Source organism: Pristiophorus japonicus, unplaced genomic scaffold, assembly GCF_044704955.1.
Source record: "Pristiophorus japonicus isolate sPriJap1 unplaced genomic scaffold, sPriJap1.hap1 HAP1_SCAFFOLD_304, whole genome shotgun sequence".
In the NCBI taxonomy this organism is placed as follows: domain Eukaryota; kingdom Metazoa; phylum Chordata; class Chondrichthyes; family Pristiophoridae; genus Pristiophorus; species Pristiophorus japonicus.
In genome coordinates this window covers 186,139-199,483 of record NW_027252824.1, presented here as the reverse complement: position 1 = coordinate 199,483, position 13,345 = coordinate 186,139, and positions in this window count along the sequence as shown.

The window sequence follows — 13,345 nt, the reverse complement described above, 5'->3', positions numbered from 1 at the left end:
CAAGGCTGGAATCGAACAGAGACAGTCAACTCGGGAGCGTAAAGCACCAGACCATCTCAACCTGTGAAAGACTGTGATAAGATCTCAGAGGGGGGGTATTGTCATGTATGTACATGCTGTTTGTAGCCACCAGATGGTGTCATTGCTCTGGTATAAAAGGCCAGTCATTTTGAGAGGCCAATTTGGGCCTAAATAAAACAGAAGCAAGGTTGTACCTTGTTCAGTTCAACAGTACTCACTGAGAACCTTTATTGCATATATAACACTGTCTGTCTCTCCACTCTTTCTGTCTATGTCTCTCTCTCTCTCTATGTCTGTCTCTCTGTCTGTCTCTATGTCTGCCTCTCTGTCTGTCTCTCTCTCTCTGTCTCCATCTCTCTCTCTCTCTCTCTATGTCTCTCTCTGTCTCTATCTGTCTTTCTCTCTGTCTTTGTTCCATTCTCTACCCCCCTATCCTCTCTGTCTCTCCCTCCTCTCTCAGCAATGTCTTCTCTTCCTATTTCTCCCTGTCTGCCTTTCCTGTTTCCTTGCTCTCTCATTATTCTCTTGTTCTTCATCTCTCGTAGACTATGTCTGTCACATTCTGTCTATCTCCCTATCTCTCGTTCCCTCTTTCTCTCTCTCTCTCTCTCTCTCTCTCTCTCTTTCTCTCCCTCTTTCCCTCTTTTTCTCTCTCGTTCTCTTTCTCTCCCTCTCTCTATATCCTTCTCTCACTCTCTGGCTCTACTTCTATCCCTCAATCCCTTATTACAATGGCAGTAATTACAGACCTATTCATGGTCTACAGGGCTGTAGTGATACCCGCCCTCCTGTATGGCCCAGAGACATGGACCATGTACAGTAGACACCTCAAGTCGCTGGAGAAATACCACCAACGATGTCTCCGCAAGATCCCGCAAATCCCCCGGGAGGACAGACGCACCAACGTTAGCGTCCTCGACCAGGCCCAACATCCCCAGCATCGAAGCACTGACCACACTCGACCAGCTCCGTTGGGCAGGCCACATTGTCCGCATGGCCCCCCCAGACACGAGACTCCCAAAGCAAGCGCTCTACTCGGGAACTCCTTCACGGCAAGCGAGCCAAAGGTGGGCAGCGGAAACGTTACAAGGGACCACCCTCAAAGCCTCCCTGATAAAGTGCAACATCCCCACCGACACCTGGGAGTCCCTGGCCAAAGACCAGTCCGCCCTAAGTGGAGGAAGTGCATCCGGGAGGGCGCTGAGCACCTCGCGTCTCATCGCCGAGAGCGTGCAGAAACTAAGCGCAGGCAGCGGAAGGAGCGTGTGGCAAACCGGTCCCACCCTCCCCTTCCCTCAACGTCTATCTGTCCCACCCTCCCCTTCCCTCAACGTCTATCTGTCCCACCCTCCCCTTCCCTCAATGTCTATCTGTCCCACCTGTGACAGGGACTGTGGTTCCCGTATTGGGCTGTTCAGCCACCTCAGGACTCATTGTTAGAGTGGAAGCAAGTCTTCCTCGATTCCGAGGCACTGCCTATAATGAGGATGAATTACAGGCCAGTCAGCTTAATATCCGTGGGAGGGTTCATCAAAGCGACTTTAGTTACAGGTGAAGTCACCACATATTTACATAATGAGAAAATAGGAGGCAGAATAGATTCAAAGGGCAAGACAAAGCAGAGACTGTTTTGGAATGTCCCTGACATGGTAGCCGAGAGAATACAGTGGATGTCGCTGTAACGTATTTGGTCCAAGGGTTCTTTGCTAAAGAATTCATAGCAACACATTGCTATTAAGAACTAGTTGGTTTATTAGCAAAGGTTTAACAATCACACGACACATTACCGGTTCATCCACCAGGCTGACAACCACCTGCCCCATCGTGGATCCCCCGAACCCAACTGGACCGGGGTTTTATTGAATCTTGTGAACATTTTGCGACTAGCTAAGCCACTCCCGACTCAACAGCTCGACAACTATTTTGAGCACAACTTTAAATAAAGCGCCCACTTTTGGTATGGCACAAGAACCCATAAATTCAAAATAAAACTTTAACGGAAACTTCAATCAAGTTAAGATTGTGTTGCCGGGGAAGGGGTGTGATGATGCACTCCAGTCCCTCCAGCGCCCACCTCTCGCGGAAGGCCGCGAGCGTACCGGTGGACACCGCGTGCTCCATCTCCAGGGACACCCTGGCGGGAGAGAGGCAGGCAGTCGGGTCTGAACGATCCCCTCGACCGCCCGCTGCCTGGACCGGCCGATGGCTCCCCTTGGCCGTGCCCAGGAGCAGTCCTACGAGGAGGCCCTCGGACCTACCCGCCTCCCCTCCGCACAGCGTGCCCGAAGGTCAGGAGCGTGGGACTGAAGTGCAGCCAGAATTTCAGGAGCAGCCCCTTTAAATACTGGAACAGGGGGCCGCAACCTCGCACATTCCATAAAAACATGGAACACGGACTCCTCCAGACCGCAGAAATTGCAGCCGGCCTGGGAGCCCGTGAACCCACTTCAAAATTTGTTGTACGGGACTGCTCCGTGCACCACCCTCCAGGCCAAGTCCCCGATAAATAGTGGGAGGACTCCCGCGTAGAGTGCCTTCCATTGGGGCAACAGCTCGATAACTATTTTAGTTGCAATACTTTAACCAAGTGTCCCACAAAGCTGTGAGCAGATTCAGAGGTGGATAGCTTACAGCCGTGTACCGAGCCCAGGAGACAATTCGTCAGACGGGTCTGTGGGATTCTCTCGCAAGACCCACAGTTGAGGCAGAAACTCCGTCAACATTCACGATTATATCGGAGGGGTGGATCAGGGGGGAAACAGAGGGAAGGGATGTGATTGGGAGAATCTCCTGTGGAAGGGTAAAGGCCAACACGGACAGGACGGGCTGACTGGCCCATTTGAGAGAGTTTTATATTCTCGATATCTTCCTGTGCTAGTCTGCTCTTAGCCCACCCACAGGGCAGTCAAGACACAGCCCGTGACATAAGATCAGGAGCAGGAGTGGGCCATTCGGCCCCTCGAGCCTGTTACACAGGAACAGGAGGAGGCCCATTCAGCCCCTCGAGCCTGTTACACAGGAACAGGAGGAGGTCCATTCGGCCCCTCGAGCCTGTTACACAGGAACAGGAGGAGGCCCATTCGGTCCCTCGAGCCTGTTACACAGGAACAGGAGGCCCATTCAGCCCCTCGAGCCTGTTACACAGGAACAGGAGGAGGCCCATTCAGCCCCTCGAGCCTGTTACACAGGAACAGGAGGCCCATTCAGCCCCTCGAGCCTGTTACACAGGAACAGGAGGGGGCCATTCAGCCCCTCGGGCCTGTTACACAGGAACAGGAGGAGGCCCATTCAGCCCCTCGAGCCTGTTACCCAGGAACAGGAGGAGGCCCATTCAGCCCCTCGAGCCTGTTACACAGGAACAGGAGGAGGTCCATTCGGCCCCTCGAGCCTGTTACACAGGAACAGGAGGAGGCCCATTCAGCCCCTCGAGCCTGTTACACAGGAACAGGAGGAGGCCCATTCAGCCTCTTGAGCCTGTTACACAGGAACAGGAGGAGGCCCATTCAGTCCCTCGAGCCTGTTACACAGGAACAGGAGGAGGCCCATTCAGCCCCTCGAGCCTGTTACACAGGAACATGAGGTGGCCCATTCAGCCCCTCGAGCCTGTTACACAGGAACAGGAGGCCCATTCAGCCCCTCGAGCCTGTTACGCAGGAACAAGAGAAGGCCCATTCGGCCCCTCGAGCATGTTACACATGAGCAGAAGGAGGCCCATTCAGCCCCTCGAACCTGTTACACAGGAACAGGAGGAGGCCCATTCAGCCCCTCGAGCCTGTTACACGGGAACAGGAGGAGGCCCATTCAGCCCCTCGAGCCTGTTACACAGGAACAGGAGGAGGCCCATTCAGCCCCTTGAGCCTGTTACACAGGAACAGGAGGAGGCCCATTCAGCCCCTCGAGCCTGTTACACAGGAACAGAAGGAGGCCCATTCAGCCCCTCGAGCCTGTTGCACAGGAACAGGAGGAGGCCCATTCAGCCCCTCGAGCCTGTTACACAGGAACAGGAGGAGGCCCATTGAGCCCCTCGAGCCTGTTACGCAGGAACAGGAGGAGGCCCATTCAGCCCCTCGAGCCTGTTACACAGGAACAGGAGGAGGCCCATTCAGTCCCTCGAGCCTGGTACACAGGAACAGGAGGAGGCCCATTCAGCCCCTCGAGCCTGTTATACAGGGACAGGAGGCCCATTCAGCTCCTCGAGCCTGTTACACAGGAACAGGAGGAGGCCCATTCAGCCCCTCGAGCCTGTTACACAGGAACAGGAGGTGGCCCATTCAGCCCCTCGAGCCTGTTACACAGGAACAGGAGGCCCATTCAGCCCCTCGAGCCTGTTACGCAGGAACAAGAGAAGGCCCATTCGGCCCCTCGAGCATGTTACACATGAGCAGAAGGAGGCCCATTCAGCCCCTCGAACCTGTTACACAGGAACAGGAGGAGGCCCATTCAGCCCCTCGAGCCTGTTACACGGGAACAGGAGGAGGCCCATTCAGCCCCTCGAGCCTGTTACACAGGAACAGGAGGAGGCCCATTCAGCCCCTCGAGCCTGTTACACAGGAACAGGAGGAGGCCCATTCAGCCCCTCGAGCCTGTTACACAGGAACAGAAGGAGGCCCATTCAGCCCCTCGAGCCTGTTGCACAGGAACAGGAGGAGGCCCATTCAGCCCCTCGAGCCTGTTACACAGGAACAGGAGGAGGCCCATTGAGCCCCTCGAGCCTGTTACGCAGGAACAGGAGGAGGCCCATTCAGCCCCTCGAGCCTGTTACACAGGAACAGGAGGAGGCCCATTCAGTCCCTCGAGCCTGGTACACAGGAACAGGAGGAGGCCCATTCAGCCCCTCGAGCCTGTTATACAGGGACAGGAGGCCCATTCAGCTCCTCGAGCCTGTTACACAGGAACAGGAGGAGGCCCATTCAGCCCCTCGAGCCTGTTACACAGGAACAGGAGGCCCATTCAGCCCCTCGAGCCTGTTACCCAGGAACAGGAGGAGACCCATTCAGCCCCTCGAGCCTGTTACACAGGAACAGGAGGAGGCCCATTCAGCCCCTCGAGCCTGTTACACAGGAACAGGAGGAGGCCCATTCAGCCCCTCGAGCCTGTTACACAGGAACAGGAGGCCATTCAGCCCCTCGAGCCTGTTACACAGGGACAGGAGGAGGCCCATTCAGACCCTCGAGCTTGTTACCCAGGAACAGGAGGAGGCCATTCAGCCCCTCGAGCCTGTTACTCAGGAACAGGAGGAGACCCATTCAGCCCCTCGAGCCTGTTACACAGGAACAGGAGGAGGCCACTCAGCCCCTCGAGCCTGTTACACAGGAACAGGAGGAGGCCCATTCAGCCCCTCGAGCCCGTTACACAGGAACAGGAGGAGGCCCATTCAGCCCCTCGAGCCTGTTACACAGGAACAGGAGAAGGACCGCTCAGCCCCTCGAGTCTGTTACACAGAAACAGGAGGAGGCCCATTCAGCCCCTCGAGCCTGTTACACAGAAACAGGAGGAGGCCCATTCAGCCCCTCGAGCCTGTTACACAGGAACAGGAGGAGGCCCATTCAGCCCCTCGAGCCTGTTACACAGAAACAGGAGGAGGCCCATTCGGCCCCCCGAGCCTGTTACACAGGAACAGGAGGAGGCCCATTCAGCCCCTCGAGCCTGTTACACAGGAACAGGAGGAGGAGGCCCATTCAGCCCCTCGAGCCTGTTACACAGGAACAGGAGGAGGCCCATTCAGTCCCTCGAGCCTGTTACACAGGAACAGGAGGAGGCCCATTCAGCCCCTCGAGCCTGTTACACAGGAACAGGAGGAGGCCCATTCAGCCCCTCGGGCCTGTTACACAGAAACAGGAGGAGGCCCATTCGGCCCCCCGAGCCTGTTACACAGGAACAGGAGGAGGCCCATTCAGCCCCTCGAGCCTGTTACACAGGAACAGGAGGAGGAGACCCATTCAGCCCCTCGAGCCCGTTACACAGGAACAGGAGGAGGACCGCTCAGCCCCTCGAGCCTGTGATTCGGAGACTGTGCTGGATTCGGTGTATAAGCTGCGTGTCACTGACCGAGGCTCTGCACTGTGGGCTGACTTCCTCTCGACAAGCTCCGTTCACCCGCCCTGTTGCCCTGAGACAGGAAGCTCTGCCCACACACTGGTTACAGGCCAGGACTGCGCTTGATTGCATTCCACGGAAAGCTCTGTCAGACGCGCTGTGCTGCCTGCGTTCATTGATCCCAGGGGGAGGTCTGTATACCTGTCTCCACCGATAGTTCACCAGCTTATAAATACCTGAAAACATCACTCCCGCTCGATTCACCATATCGCCAGGCAATGACATCACAGCACCACTCACCCAATGACACCATGGTAATATAATCCATACTGCCTTAAAAAGGAGTTAGGATCTGGGCTTTGAGAACATATCTGGATTCTTGACATATATTTGTAAGGACACCCAACCAAACATGCTAAAATTCCCGCCCCAGCAACTCTGTATGTGAGGAATTGTCTCCCCTCTCTCTCCCCTCTCCTCTCTCCTCTCTCCTCACTCTCTCTCCTCTCTATCCCCTCTGCTCTCTCCCCTCCCTCCTCTCCCGCTCTCCCCTCTCCCCTCTCTCTCTCTCCCCTCTCTACCCTGTCTCTCCTCTCTCTCTCTCCCCTCTCTCTCCTCTTCTGTCTCTCCCCTCTCTCCCCTCTCTTTCCTCTTCCCTCTCTCATCTCTCTCCTCTCTCCCTTCTTTCTCTCTTCTCTCCCCTCTCTCTCCCCTCTTCTGTCTCTCTCATCTCTCCCCTCTCCTCTCTCCCCTGTCTCTCTCTCTCTCCCCTCTCTCTCCTCTCCCCACTCTCTCTCCTTTCTCTCCTCTCTCTCTCTCTCCCCTCTCTCCCCTCTCCCCTCTCCCCTCTTTCTCCCCTCTCTCCCCTCTTCTCTCTCTCCCCTCTCTCCCCTTCCCCTCTATCTCCCCTCTCTCCTGACCCTCTCTCTCCCCCTCCTCTCTCTCCCCCTCTCTCCTCTCTCTCCTCTCCCCTCTCTCTCTCCCTCTCCCCTCGCTCCTCTCTCCTCTCTCTCTGCCCTCTCCCTCCTCTCTCTCTCTCTCTCTCTCCCTCTCTCCCCCTCTCTCTCCTCTCTCCCCTCTCTCTCCTCTCTCCTCTCCCATTCTCTGTCTTTCTCTCTCTTCCCTCTCACCCCTCTCTCTCCCCTCTCTCTCACCGCTCTCTCCTCTCTCTCTCTCCCCCCTCTCTCCCCTCTCTCCCCTCTCTCCTCTCTCTCCTCTCTCTCTCCCTCTCTCCTCTCTCTCTCCCCTCTCTCCCCTCTCACCCCTCTTTCCCCTCTCTCTCCACTCTGTACCCGTTCTCTCTGTCTCTCTCCTCTCTCTCTGTCTCTCTCCTCTCTCTCTCCCCTCTCTCTCCTCTCTCTCTCCCCTCTCTCTCCCTCTCTCTCCCTCTCTCTCCCCTCTCTCTCCCCTCTCTCTCCCTCTCTCTCTCCCTTCTCCTCTCTCTCCCCTCTCTCACCGCTCTCTCCTCTCTCTCTCTCCCCCCTCTCTCCACTCTCTCTCCCCTCTCCTCTCTCTCCTCTCTCTCTCCCCTCTCTCCTCTCTCTCTCCCCTCTCTCCCCTCTCACCCCTCTTTCCCCTCTCTCTCCACTCTGTACCCATTCTCTCTGTCTCTCTCTGTCTCTCTCCTCTCTCTCTCCCCTCTCTCTCCCCTCTCTCTCCTCTCTCTCTCCCCTCTCTCTCCCCTCTCTCTCCCTCTCTCTCCCCTCTCTCTCCCTCTCTCTCCCCTCTCTCTCCTCTCTCTCCTCTCCCCTCTCCCCACTCCCCTCTCCCCTCTCTCGCCCCTCTCTCTCCTCTCTCCCTCTCTCTCTCCTATCTCTCCCCTCTCCTCTCTCTCTCTCCCCTTTCTCTCCCCTCTCTCTCCCCTCTCTCTCCTCTCTCTCTCCTCTCTCTCTCCTCTCTCTCTCCTCACTCCCCTCTCGCTCCCGTCTCTCCTCTCTCTCTCCCCTCTCTCTGTCCTCTCTCTCCCCTCTCTCTCCCCTCTCCTCTCTCTCTCCCCTCTCTCTCTCCCCTCTCCCCTCTCTCTGTCCTCTCTCTCCCCTCTCCCCTCTCTCTCCCCTCTCCTCTCTCTCTCTCCTCTCTCTCTCTCCCCTCTCTCTGTCCTCTCTCTCCCCTCTCCCCTCTCTCTCCCCTCTCTCTACCCTCTCTCCCCTCTCTCTACCCTCTCTCTCCTCTCTTCTCTCTCTCCCCTCTCTCTCTCCCCTCTCTCTCTCCCCTCTCTCTCTCCCCTCTCCCCTCTCTCTGTCCTCTCTCTCCCCTCTCCCCTCTCTCTGTCCTCTCTCTCCCCTCTCTCTACCCTCTCTCTCCCCTCTCTCCTCTCTCTCTCCCCTCTCTCTCTCCCCTCTCCCCTCTCTCTGTCCTCTCTCTCCCCTCTCCCCTCTCTCTCCCCTCTCTCTCCTCCCCTCTCTCCTCACGCCCCTCTTGCTCCCATCTCTCCTCTCTCTCTGACAATTCTAAAGTGATGTCCCCTCATACAGTCTCTTCCTGTTCTCTCCGTCAACACTCATCCTAATATAATAAAACCTCCATTAAATCTCCCCGTCATCTCCTCTGCTCTGACGGGGACAGTCCCAGTGTCCCAACTCTCTCCACATCACCACAGGCTCCCATCCCTGGCATCGCCCCGGTGCATACACACAGTCCGTCTCCATGGCTGCAGCATCTTGACTCTAAACGGGGCCCAAAACGGCACACAACCTGTAACTGAGGCCAAACCAGTAATTGAACAACTTTCCCAAGTGACTCTCCCTCTCTCGGCCCCTATTGCATGGTAGAACCTTAGACTCCGCGGGCTGTGGGGAGAGAGCAGGGATGGGCGGTGGGCGGACTGTGGGAGTGCGACTGATTGGATCGTTGCCTCTAAGAGCCGGCAAAGCCACGATGGGCCCAATGGCCACCTCCTGCCCCGCTGCACAATTCTATGAAGTTGGTGTTTTCTGAGCCTGTGGGAGGGAGGAAACAGATTGAAGTGTGTAGGTGTGATGGACAGGGACCTCCCTGTAATTCAGACCAAATCTCTCAACCTTTTCTGCCATTTGCTGAGAGCGCGAGCTCTCCCCAGCTGGTGACAAGCAGGGGGTTTTTATAAATTCACCGAACTTCCCATGAACTGAATCGGTCTGCTTCTAACCACGATGTCTCTGGTCATGTATCTACAATTAAACATTACCCTTTCAATCTGTTGTCAGTAAGCTGAATGTGCCCTGCCACACACACAGCAGGTTCGTGCAACAGGTGAAAAATCCCGGTCCAAGTTTTACAGGCTAAGGCTAATAATCCCGATTTATTTCCAAGTTGAATATTACATGGATGCAGAGCAGTTGGGCTAATTTTCCTGCTGGGAGGCACCTGCCTCTGTAAATTGGAACGATCAAATACTCTGTCAATTGGTTACCCCTCATCTCCCCAAGGATTGATCCTTGGCACCTTCCGATTTCTCAGTTTAAAAGTATGAAAGAAGAGAAGTAAAACAGCACAGGGTATTGGTGAGGCCACACCTGGAGTACTGCGTGCAGTTTTGGTCTCCGTATTTAAGGAAGGATATACTTGCACTGGAAGCAATTCAGAGAAGGTTCACTCGGTTGATTCCAGAGATGAGATGGCAGAAAAAAATATCAAAGAGCAAGTTATTATTTAAATGGAGAAAGATTGCAAAGTGCCGCAGTACAGCGGGACCTGGGGGTACTTGTGCATGAAACACAAAAGGTTAGTATGCAGGTACAGCAAGTGATCAGGAAGGGCCAATGGTATCTTGGCCTTTATTGCAAAGGGGATGGAGTATAAAAGCAGGGAAGTCTTGCTCCAGTTATACAGGGTATTGGTGAGGCCACACCTGGAGTACTGCGTGCAGTTTTGGTTTCCATATTTACGAAAGGATATACTTGCTTTGGAGGCAGTTCAGAGAAGGTTCACTCGGTTGATTCCGGAGTTGAGGGGGTTGACTTATGAGGAAAGGTTGAGGAGGTTGGGCCTCTACTCATTGGAATTCAGAAGAATGAGAGGTGATCTTATCGAAACGTATCAGATTATGAGGGGGCTCGACAAGGTGGATGCAGAGAGGATGTTCCCACTGATGGGGGAGACTAGAACTAGGGGGCATGGTCTTAGAATAAGGGGCCGCCCATTTAAAACTGAGATGAGGAGGAATTTCTTCTCTCAGAGGGTTGTAAATCTGTGGAATTCTCTGCCCCAGAGAGCTGTGGAGGCTGGGACATTGAATATATTTAAGACAGAGATAGACAGTTTCTTAACCGATAAGGGGATAAGGGGGCGGGCAGGGAAGTGGAGCTGAGTCCATGATCGGATCAGCCATGATCGTATTAAATGGCGGAGCAGGCTCGAGGGGCCGAATGGCCGATTCCTGCTCCTATTTCTTATGTTCTTATGTTGTTATGAAGAGGTTGACCTATCAAGAAATGCGGAATAGGTTGAGCCGATATTCATTGGAGCTTAGAAGAGTGAGAGATGATCTTATTGAAACGTTTAATAATTTTGAGGGGGCTGGACAGGTTAGACGCTGAGAGGATGTTTCCCTATCTCTGTAACTCCCTCCAGCCCCTACACCCCTCCCTATCTCTGTAACTCCCTCCAGCCTCTACACCCCTCCCTATCTCTGTAACCTCCAGCCCCTACACCCCTCCCTATCTCTGTAACTCCCTCCAGCCCCTACACCCCTCCCTATCTCTGTAACTCCCTCCAGCCCCTACACCCCTCCCTATCTCTGTAACTCCCTCCAGCCTCTACACCCCTCCCTATCTCTGTAACTCCCTCCAGCCCCTACACCCCTCCCTATCTCTGTAACCTCCTCCAGCCCCTACACCCCTCCCTATCTCTGTAATCTCCTACAACCCCTACACCCCTCCCTATCTCTTTAAACCCCTCCAGCCCCTACACCCCTCCCTATCTCTGTAACCTCCTCCAGCTCCTACACACCTCCCTATCTCTGAAACCTCCTCCAGCCTCTACATCCCTTCCTATCTCTGTAACCTCCTCCAGCCTCTACATCCCTCCCTATCTCTGTAACCTCTTCCAGCCCCTACACCCCTCCCTATCTCTGTAACCTCCTCCAGCCCCTTCATCCCTCCCTAGCTCTGTAACCCCCTCCAGCCTCTACATCCCTCCCTATCTCTGTAATCTCCTCCAGCCTCTACACCCCTCCCTATCTGTGTAACCCCCTCCAGCCCCTACACCCCTCCCTATCTCTGTAACCCCCTCCAGCCCCTACACCCCTCCCTGTCTCGGTAACCTCCTCCAGCCTCCACATCCCTCCCTATCTCTGTAACCTCCTCCAGCCCCTACACCCCCTCCCTATCTCTGCGCTCCTGTAATTCTGACCCTCCAGTGTTTCCCGATCCCATTCCCATCATTTTTCTCACACCTGTACTGCAGGTGCCGGTCTTTGAACACGATTGGAGTTGTGACTAAGTGTGCAGTCAGTTCCCGGGTCAGCACAGTGTCACGGAATATTTGCGCTCCTATCAATTCACCCGATGACCATCTGAAGTGAAACTGATCCCATCTCAGATTTTGGGAAAGAGATTGTGGCCAACAGCCTAGAATCTACAACAACATTTATATAGCTTTAACGTAGTGAAACGTCTCGCGGTGCTTCTCAGGAGCGATTATCAGACAAATTTTGACACCGAGCCACAATAGGGGATATTAGGGACAGGTGACCAAGAGCTTGATGAAAGAGGTCGGTTTTAAGGAGTGTCTTAAAGGAGGAGAGAGAAGCGGAGAGGTTTAGGGAGGGAGTTCGCAAACATAATCTATCCCATCGCCATCAGTGTGGGGCCCATGTTGGAATGGTCTGCAGTAATACCCGCCCTCCTGTATGGCTCAGAGACATGGACCATGTACAGTAGGTACCTCACCCCCAGCCCATGGTCTACAGGGCTGTAGTGATACCCGCCCTCCTGTATGGCTCAGAGACATGGACCATGTACAGTAGGTATCTCAAGTCGCTGGAGAAATACCACCAACGCTGTCTCCGCAAGATCCTGCAAATCCCCCGGGAGGACAGACGCACCAACGTTAGCGTCCTCGACCAGGCCAACATCCCCAGCATCGAAGCACTGACCACACTCGACCAGCTCCGCTGGGCAGGGCCACATTGTCCGCATGGCCCCCAGACACGAGACTCCCCAAAGCAAGCGCTCTACTCGGAACTCCTTCACGGGCAAACGAGCCAAAGGTGGGGCAGAGGAAACGTTACAAGGGACCACCCTCAAAGCCTCCCTGATAAAGTGCAACATCCCCACCCACACCTGGGAGTCCCTGGCCCAAAGACCAGTCCGCCCTAAGTGGAGGAAGTGCATCCGGGAGGGCGCTGAGTACCTCGAGTCTCGTCGCCGAGAGCGTGCAGAAACCAAGCGCAGGCAGCGGAAGGAGCGTGCGGCAAACCAGTCCCACCCTCCCCTTCCCTCAACGTCTATCTGTCCCACCCTCCCCTTCCCTCAACGTCTATCTGTCCCACCCTCCCCTTCCCTCAACGTCTGTCTGTCCCACCCTCCCCTTCCCTCAACGTCTATCTGTCCCACCCTCCCCTTCCCTCAACGTCTATCTGTCCCACCCTCCCCTTCCCTCAACGTCTATCTGTCCCACCTGTGACAGGGACTGTGGTTCCAGTATTGGACTGTTCAATCACCTCAGGACTCGTGTTAAGAGTGGAAGCAAGTCTTCCTCGATTCCGAGGGACTGCCTATGAATGAATGGTCTCTGTCACCGGGGCCCTGAATATCCGCACATGGTCCCCACTGATGGTGAGTGGGGCAGTTGGGAGACTGAAGAACCAGACCAGGGTTTCCTGCTATTGCCATGACACACACAGCGGGGACACACACAGAGGAGACAGAGGGCTGAGGGGGGAACCGAATACAGAACTGAGAAGTCTGGATAAACACAATTGACGTTTCCAATGGGGTCTCGAGGGAGCGAATAGGCAACAGGTGTGTGAGAACCACCAATAACGCACAGCAAGAGCCCAGAGACACAGCTGGGATTCACCCACTGCAGTCACTCTCTGTCTCTGTCTCTCTCTCGCTATCTGTCTGTGTCTCTGTCTCTACCTGTCTCCCTCTCTCTCTCTCTCTGCCTCTCTCTCTCTCTCTCCCTCTCTGTGTCTCTCTGCCTCTCTCTCTCTCTCTCCCTCTCTGTGTCTCTCTGCCTCTCTCTCTCTCTCTCTCCCTCTCTGTGTCTCTCTGCCTCTCTCTCTCTCTCTCCCTCTCTGTGTCTCTCTGTCTCTCTCTCTCTCTCTATCTGTGTCTCTGTCTCTACCTGTCTCTCTCTCTCT